The following is a 10,369-nucleotide window of genomic DNA, read 5'->3' on the forward strand; positions in this document are numbered from 1 at the left end:
CCGTGTCTACGCCAGAAGAAGAAGAAGTATGGATCAGGCAGAGGTATTATGTCTGCATGTTTAATTCATTACTGTTTTCCTTCTTTCTGATCAGAAACATGAAAGGAAGAGTTTCGCCCGGAGACAAAACAAAATGGCTGTTCTCATCAATACCACAACAACAGCACTCACATCATGCCTCTTCAGCAGCGGCTGAGGGAGGGAGACAGTCGCGCCAAACTTCATAAGGACAGTTTATTTTAAGCCGTTTAGATCGGGTACGCATTGTTGCGTATTATTATTTCATGCTTTAACTTTAAAAAAAATTGCATATCTACAAGCTCACAGTGCGGCACTGAGTGCCATGCTGCGAGCGTATAGATCTGCTATTTTTGAAAAATCGTGAACGTTTGAATTTTGACCCGATTTTGACCCAATTCTATAGTCTTCTAAATCTTTCTAAGGTTTTTTTCTTTTTTTTTTTTGAAAAACACATGATTCTACGTCAGTGGTTCTCAAACTCTTTCATGTCTAGGACCCCTAGAATTATATGTATTTGGCCGCCGACCCCCTTCTCAAAATATTTTGTATCAGGGACCCCCCAGAAGCAAATATTTGAGTTACAAATGACACATTTTCATGATAAAAAAATAAATAAATAGCAGAACTACAAGCTCACAGCGCGGCACTCGGTGCCCGCTGCGAGCTTGTATATCTGCTATTTTTCAATAGATAAAGCATTAAATAGGCCTACATGGATTAATGTCGGTCTGTGCAATATTGTTGTTATTGGTTTTTATCTTTTCATTGTTTTTATTGTTTTAAGCATGAGTTTACCAGTCTGTTATGTTCTGCCCTGAGGACATAACGTGCTCAATGGAAAGCACTCTGTGTTCGTGTGTGTCTGATACAAGCACTGTGTATTATTATCTGCAGGAGAGAAAAACTAAGTACATCTGTAAGGAGGAAGGATTGGGTAATATTTCAGCATTTATATATACTGTACTTTATATCGTCCTTGTCGGGTGGAAACCTTGTAGGTCCAAAACCGTTCGTTTTGTATTTATCATTTTACAAATGATTTAAACTAGTGAAAACAGCCGATCTACAAGCACACAACGCCTCGCACCGCGAGAGATACGAGGTTTCTGCCCAACAGTGACGATATTTCGTTTAGAAGAGCATTTGCACCTGTTCACAATGGCCACTTTGAACATAACGAACATGCCCAAACTAGGGCCACAAGGTTTTAAGTTAAACAGACTGCCCTATTACTGTCATGGACTCGTAACACATCACTTTACTTGACGAGGAGGCGCTTACACGACCTGCGTGCCTGCCGGCGCGCTTGATTTACTGCACAAAGTCAATCGTTTGAGGTTGAAGCAAAATTCAGCAAATTATGGATGAAGTAGTGGTGATGGTGTTTTCTCTTGGCAGTTTACCACACGCTTCTCAGATTCAGAGGTGGGCCCCTGACATCACCTCACCTCTAATGTCCCTGATATACAAGTTGATTTTTGTTGAGATGTATAGGCGGTCAATGCTCCAAGCTATAGGCAACAAAAGGTCAAAAGTACATCTTCAGATGGGTTGTCCTGGAGCATAGCCATGTTGTTAATGAATGCAGCCGCTTCGCACTGGCCATGCAGTTTACAGTTTAGGCATTTAGCAGATGCTTTTAATCCAAAGCGACTTACAATAAGCAGATAATACATCACTATAATAAACAAGATAACATGTCAGAACATCAACAACAATATTACAAATGCATATGAATATCAATTAAAAAAAACAATATAATCAGTAAAGAAAAAAGGATTCTAAAAAAACCTAAAAACAAATGCTAACTAGCTTCAGGTATGGTCATTGAGTGTTTCAGTAGTGCTAAGGTATTTTGTATACAAAGCCTTACTTGGTGAGCTTCCTTTTTACATTTCCTCCAAATTTGTACTGGTCAAGAATGGGCTAAATCTCAGATCAAATGCCTGGTTACGCTGTGTAGTACCTGCATTTTCATCTGAGGGAGGCAAAAAAAGCCTCTCCTTTTTTGGCCCCTGGTCATGGAATGACCTTCAGTCCAGACTCAAATTGGCTGTGTTTATTCCTTTGAGAAGTTTTAAGAGAATCACTCTAGACAGATCTACAAACGCTTGCACTTGTTCAGACCTGTAATTAATTTGCTCTGTGATCTCTTCCTTTGGGTACATTCATTGGGCATACTGCGCGTGTACTGTTACCTGTGAATTGTAAACTAGTTTAGTATTTAGTGTACATTTTGTATTTTTGGAGTTCTTAAGTATCTGTTGTTTGTGTATCATGGATGTTCTATTTTTTGTTGTGATTTCTTGTATGTAAGCAAGGATTGTGTCATTTTTTATTTCTGCCTCTTGGCCAGGTCACACTCGAAAAAGAGATCATGTCTCAATGTGTTTTTATCTGGTTAAATAAAGGTTAAATAAAAAAATTAAATAAATAAGGGTTTAGGTGGAGTCTGAAAAGGTGAGTCTTCAGTCCACGGCGAAAGCTAGCGAGTGAGTCCGTTGTTCTAAGTGTGACAGGGAGTTTATTCCACAGCTTGGGGGCCAGGAGGGCAAACTGTCTCGGACGAGTGGATTTTTGTCCTGGGGCTTTTAGCGAGGGTTCTGTCAGTATCCCTGCGTTGGCTGATCTAAGTGAACGGGTGGGGGTGTAGGGGTTGATCAGGTTTTGGAGGTATGGAGGAGCCATACCTTTGGCTGCTTTGAAGGTCAGCATCAGTGTTTTGTATTCAGTGCGAGCGAGTGGAGGGAGCGGAGAAGGGTGAGAACTTAGGCTGGTTGAAGACCAGTCGTGCACTGCTTGTGGCACGTTTCTATTCCACTCTGGGCAGAAAAAAAACTTGTCCGTGCGCATTTTCATAGAAATACATTGTATATACTGTAGGGTGACCTAGTCTGGGATCCCATCACTTTTCGGGGTTTGATCCGGGTCGGGAGCGGAAACCACTCCACGTCATGTTGTAGTTCTCAAAGGACTACAATTTGTCTGGAAAGATCAAACCGGATTCAGTTTTAACCCAAAATGATTCCCCTGCGCTCAAGGACATACTTTTAGGGTCTACTTAATAAACACCTTGATGCAGAGTAGTTTTGCTTTTGAAGAATGTGTTTGGTATATCCATATTTTAGTCAACTCGTAGCGACTGGCAAGACTACACTAGGCTATACCTGCTGCCTTCAGGTATGGCATGGAAAGAGGGGCATTTGCATGTCTTTCACCATAGTAAAAACTGCATTCATGGTCTGGATAGACGGATAAAAGGGCATGGGCTCAAGCCCCCTTTTATGTCTATGTGTGCACGTGCCTGCTGCCTGCTATAGCCACTGTCGGCTTCTTACAGTATGTATGTATGTGTGTCTGGCGGTTCTACTGAGCTCATCAAATGTTAATCAGAGATGCACCATGGTAGCAGAGAGGCTTCAGGCACAGGAAATCCTACCAGAAGAGAACGAGAGAGAGAGAGAGAAAACAGACAAGTGGAAAGACAGACAGACAAACTGACAAACAAAGGCAGTGAGGAAGACGCACAGCAGAGAGAAAACAGGAGCCATGGGTGAGAGAACGTGAAGAGCGAGACAGAGAGAAAGATTCCCTCGCACTAATAATGAACCATCACTCATGGCTCGGCCAGGCACATGCACACATAGACATAAAAGGGGGCTTGAGCCCCTGCCCTTTTATCCGTCTGTAAAAAAAGTGCCCTCTCCAGAATGAGAATGAGAATGACAGGTTTTTACCATGGTGAAAGAAATGCAAATGCCCCCTCTTTCCATGCCATACCTGAAGGCAGCGTTCAAGAGAATTGCCTTGTCCAAACTCTCCTGAACTTGAATGCAGCATCTTATGTTGAAAGAATTGCCCTCTCTGTGTAGAAATCCATGCCATGGGCAACATCTACAGTATTGATGTGATTATGCTTATAGTTCAGTGTGGTATCAAGCACCGAAAATAGCCGACCTCCAAGCTCACACCGAGGTCTGCTATTTTCAATATTTTCACCAAAAAGCCCCTTTAGAAATGTCAGCCCCTGCCTCTCTAACATTCTCTGCACGTCCCTGGTCTCTCAGCCTCATAACCAATCTCAGCATCTGTCCTAGAAACCCCAGCTTTATCACCGAATGCCCTCACAACCACCCTCAAACCCCCTTAAACACCACCACCACGACCACCGGCCCACAGCGCGCGCGCACGCGCACACACACACACACACACACACACACACACACACACACACACACACACACACACACACACACACACACACACTCGCACACACTCGCACACACTCGCCACACTCCCGTGGTGGGTGGACACGCCCCTTCCAAAATGCAGGGTTGGTGGGAAAGTGAGCCCCACTGTAGTTGTCACATCAGATCTGCAACATAGCGGCCGAGGGCGTATGTGTGTGTGTGTGTGTGTGTGTGTGTGTGTGTGTGTGTGTGTGTGTGTGTGTGTGTGTGTGTAGGGGTGGGGTGGGGTGGGGGGCTCTAGGTCTGGGGCTGTGCCTGAGGCCCTCGCCTACGCTACAAAAGACTCCACTCAACTCCGGTTAGTCCCTCTCTCTGGCATATCAGCACTGACGGACCGCGTGTGAGCGCACGCACACACACACACACACACACACACACACACACACACACACACACACACACACACACACACACACACACACACAGAGTTTAGGATCAACACACACACGCACACTACTAACAGTTCTGTTGAGGCTGATTCTGACGCACGCTCTGTTGGTGTATATCAGGAGGTCCATGCTGGACAGCTGGACAGCGGGCCGGTGGTTGAGGTGTGACAGCAGAGGTGTGACAGACAGCGCAGGTGTGACGCCGCAGCTTTACTCCGCTAGCCTAGCGTGAGAGAGACTGCGTTGTGGCGTCGCCTCGCATGATGTGTGGATGTGTTCTAGTAGTAGCACTGTGTACGCACATGGGATACGGGCGATAAATGCGTGTGAATGTATTTAGTGTGTCTGCATGTGTGCATGTGTGCGTGCGTGCGTGTGCGTGTGCGTGTGTGTGTGTGCGTGCGTGCGTGTGTGTGTGTGTGTGTGTGTGAGCGTGAGCGTGCTATCATTCTCTCGCTAGGGGTGACAGGTTGGTTGGGGACTAATGCGGCTCGACGGAAGTGAATGTGGCCTCGAGCAAAGCAGCTGCCTACAGCCACTCCTCATCTGAGCTGTCAGACGCACGACGCACGCACACACGCACGCACGCACACACACACACGCACGCACGCACACACACACACACACACACACACACAGAGGAAACCATGCCATTGGAGAGAGTTTAGGATCCACACACACACACACACACACACACACACACACACACACACACACACACACACACACACACACACGCGCATTAGAATCCCCGTCGCCCCTGCTTTTCTGCTTGTGTGACTTCCAGACAATAATGCCTTTGCTTAAACGCAGTTGTAGACATGACACACCTTGTTTTAGGCGACTCCCTCCCTCTACACTCACATGTGTGTTGGTCCTCTGGTTAAACCACATGTCAGCAGCCTAAACCGTGAACCGTTTAACCACTTTAACCCCCTCTAACCAGGTAACCACAACTAATGTCTGAATTGTTTTTTTTTTTAGATTGACACTCTGCAAAGCTCGTAAGCTCTAGAAACTCACAACGTGCTTGTAGATCGACTATTTTAACAAACCATCTGGCCTTGACAAAGTACAGTCACATTCTATGGACCCGGATCCATTCTGCAGGAATTTCAACCATATGTTTGGTCATTTGGACATGTGATCTGATATATAGTGGTGTGTTTGATCAAACTAGCCCTTACCCGTTCAAAGATATGAGCTCCAAAATGATGTGCAGTGTGTGGGTTATGGGATGTGCACTGTGCACACAGTATATGAGGGATGGAAAGTAACTTTAACTGGTGCTTGCATGATAATATGTAGGAGCATCAATGTAAGAAACCCGTTTCGTTTAATGGCTACAGAGATACTGTCCCCCCCCCCCCCCCCCCCCCAGCCCGCCCGCCCGCCTGCCTGCACACACACCCGCCTGCCTGCACACACACACACACACACACACACACAGAGCTGGTTAAACATGTTGCCTCATGCTAGATGCAGAATAGATTAGCCTCAAGCTAGATGCAGAATAGATAGTAGATACACCATAAAAATGCTAATATACAGCATACGATTTGTGAAAGTGACAAACGGGCTTCACAGTTATGTTAGGTGTGTTCATATGCTAATTGTGATGCGATTTCAGATCAATTGTTCAAAGATATGAGCTCCAAAATGATGTGCAGTGTGTGGGTTATGGGATGTGCACTGTGCATACAGTATATGAGGGATGGAAAGTAACTTTAACTGGTGCTTGCATGATAATATGTAGGAGCATCAATGTAAGAAATACCCGTTTCGTTTAATGGCTAAGCCCCCCCCCCCCCCCCCCCGCCCGCCCGCCCGCCTGCCCGCCTGCACACACACACACTCCCCCCCCCCCCCCCGTGTGTGTGTGTGTGTGTGTGTGTGTGTGTGTGTGTGTGTGGGTTTGTGTGTGATTGTGCATGGCCTGAACAACAGCGCCCCTCCCTTAACATGTGTGGTCACAAAAGGTACTGTAGGCTAAATAGATATAGATACACCATAAAAATGCTATTATACAGCATACGATTTGTGAAAGTGACAAACGGGCTTCACAGTTATGTCAGGTGTGTTGATATGCTGATGGTGATGCGATTTCAGGTCAATTGCTCCAGCCACCGAGGAGAAACGCTGTTTCATACAGACATACAGACACTCACTCACTCACTCACTCACTCAGACAGACATTCGCAAAATTATAGTATAGATGTGATCAAATTCAATTGAACTTGTACAGTAGGTGCAAATACAGTTGTTACAGTACCTACATTACATGAACAGACAAATATTGTGTTGTTTTGACAATATATAATGATTTTTTTATCAAACGTTGTTTTGCAGTGCACATGGGATATTTCTATTAATTAACTAAAGGTAATTATTTATTTATTTATTTTCCACAAGTAGCTGGTTTAATGTTTTAGTTTAGAACACCACAGATGGTATATTTTTGCTATTTTGGAAAGTTATGGGAGATTTTGGAAATGTTTTAAGGTGGGGGGGCACCTGTTATGACATGCTCAAAACAGGGACAATTTACAATTTAGGCATTTAGTAGACGCTTTTAATCCAAAGTGACTTACAATAAGCAGGTAATACATCAATATAATAAGCAAGATAATATGTCAGTACATCAACGCACCTAATCAGCAAAAAACTTTTCTAAAACCTAAACATGCTATCTTCATGTGTGGTCATTGAGGGAAGGGTAGTGTTACAGCAGTGCTATGGGTTTAGGTGGAGTCTGAAGAGGTGAGTCTTCAGTCCACGGCGGAAGCCGGTTGAAAGTTGTTAGTATAGAATAAGTATAGAATACTGCAATTATTTCTCTCTTCTTAGTCGCTCTCTAAAGGATGCGTTTTACTTTGTGGGACATCAGTTGTTCACTGGTGTCCCGCAGTCCCACACTGAAATGAGCTGATCTACAAGCTCCCAGCCGATATACAATAAATACAAACGTGATGCGCTGCAGATTCTTACTATCTTCAGTACGCGACACAGTGAGCAACCAAGTGTTAAGCAGGCATAAAACTGTTTCCAGTGACCCCTGCATGCTCCTCTCTTTAGCTGAGACCGTCTGATGCTATCTGACCTCTACTCTGCCCCTGTGGGGGTTCAGACTCTCTAGAAATCCACTACCTTCACTCTGAAGGCTGCCTAAAAGTTGGCAGCCTGCCGCCATGCATAACCTCAGCAGTGGTTGCCTCAGATATATTGCACTGGCCTATAGACTATAGAGCAGGGGTTCCCAAACTGTTTTTGTCTCAGGGTACCCCATAAATATTGTTTTAATCCGAGGCACCCCTACATTATAGTTTTCACTCCCAGCACGTTAAATATATAGAATATCGTCGTTGTCGGGTGGAATCCTTGTATGTCCAAAACCTTTCTTTTTGTATTTATCATCTATAAAATGTACTAAACTAGTGAAAACAGCCGATCTACAAGCACACAACGCCTCGCATCGCGAGGCGTTGTGTGCTTGTAGATCGGCTGTTTTCACTAGTTTTGTGCGACAGAGGTTTCTGCCTGACAGTGACGATATTTTAGTGATTATGTTGCGAGGAAAACGTTGAGATAATAGCCATTTTGGTTAGAACTGACTGAAAATAACTTTGTACTTCAAGTTTAAAATGATACTAAATATAACTGTCCAAATAAATTCCAAATATTATCAAATGATCTTGCGGCACCCCTGGACTGCCGTCGCGGCACCCCAACTTTGAAAACCCCTGCTATAGAGAAATGCAAACTAGGTGGCTGCAAATGCATTTATTTTGCCCCGAGGTTATAAATTAAGTTGGAAAGTCAGTCAAGATAATCCTTGGGGGATTGTCTATAGAAGGATTTAGATCACTGGTTCTCAAACATGGGGTCCGGGGACCTGAAAGAGGTCCTTGAGGAGAGGGCTCCCTGGGGGGTCTCCAGCTAAATGATTGATAGTTAGAAAGCAATGTGTTAGATTGTTATAGTATAGTTTTAGCCAAGGATCCTTTAGTTGAGAGAGAGATGAAGCAGGGAACCCCACAACCTGTTCATAGATTCCATATAGTTTCGTTTGACAGCACGATCATCAGTGTATTTTGGATTCATGTCAATTTGTGTTTTCAGATATTTAACCACTTGAGCTGTCATGACCTAATAAACTTGACCTTTCTCTCTGTACTTAGTGTGCTCTTTTTCCCCTCCACACCAAACCCCTTTGCCAAAAAGTAGACGATCTACAAGCTCACAACGCCTCGCAGCGCGAGGCGTTGTGAGCTTGTAGATCTGCTATTTTTGGCTACAGTTCTCAGAATATGGACACTATACACTGGGTTCCAGTTGTTAATATGAAAAGGACTGGAAGATTTGGAGGACCCCCTGTAGTAACTCTGAGGACCCCCTAGGGGTTTTCTGTAAACCCATAACCCCAAAAGTCCATTGAATTCAGTCCGGAATTCATTTCCCAGCGAATTCCTCGAGACTCAATTTACTACAACCAGACTTGCAATTTGACAGAATTGCGCCTTACTAGTTTATTTTACAAATGGAGCGCTGCCTACAAGAACATGTAAAGTCCCCACAGAAAGGCCCTGGTCGTGTTCCAGCAGCACAAACCACCAAGCCACCGTTTATTCAGGCAAAGTGCACAATGTACAGCAGTGCTTCTCAAAGTGGGGTCTGGGGACCCCCAGGGGTCCTTGAGGGCGTCCCCAGGAAAATGAGTTAACATATAGCATTGAGTGTTAACCACTTTAACTTAACCGTATACTTCGGCTTCTAGAAGATAGCGGTAATGTACAAGCTGACAACGTCTCACACTGTGACGCATTGTGAGCTTGTAGTTCTGCTATTTTCACATTTCTTTTGAAAGATTGTGATAAATTGTGAACAATATTGAATAATCTTGACAAATCTTAACAGGACAAACCTTTATGGGCACAACGACTTTTTAGATGGGGTACCTGGCCAAATACATGTCAATTTGGGGGGTCCTTGACATGAAAATGTTCGACAACCACTGATACAGGGGTGTCGCAAACAAATTCTGGGCCCTGGGTGTTTTAACTATTGAAAAATAGCAGATATACAAGCTTGCAGTGTGGCACCGAGTGCCACACTGCAAGCTTGTAGATCTGCTATTTTTGAAAAAAATCCAGTCTTTGAATATTTCAAATCCTTCTAAGGTTTTTTGAAGAAAAAAAAAACTATGTTTCTATGTCAGTGGTGCTCAAACTTTTTCATGTGATGGACCCCCAAAATGATATGTATTTGGCCTCGGACCCCCATCTGGAAATATTTAGTTCCAGGGACCCCCCCAGAAGCAAAATGTTAGTTACAAAATGTTCGCTTAAAAAATACATTCAAAGATTTGCACACATTTTCACGACTTTTCAAAATAGCTATATATAGCTATAATATTTTTCAATAGCTAAAGTATACAATAATGAAGGTCCCTCCACCTTGGGCCCTAGTAACACGATATAAGTGTCCTGTCTGATAACAACAAGGCTGAGTCTCAGACAGGAGATCAGTTAATAGAGCGATAGACTTGAAGGAATTCTGGGACATTTTGCTCTCTCTTACCATGTTTACTATGTGTAATCTGGATACACGCTACACGCGCACGCGCACGCACGCACGCACACGCGCGCACACACACACACACACACACACACACACACACACACACACACACACACACACACACACACACAC

This window comes from Nannobrachium achirus (genome assembly GCF_963921795.1).
Source record: "Nannobrachium achirus genome assembly, chromosome: 16".
NCBI lineage: Eukaryota > Metazoa > Chordata > Actinopteri > Myctophiformes > Myctophidae > Nannobrachium > Nannobrachium achirus.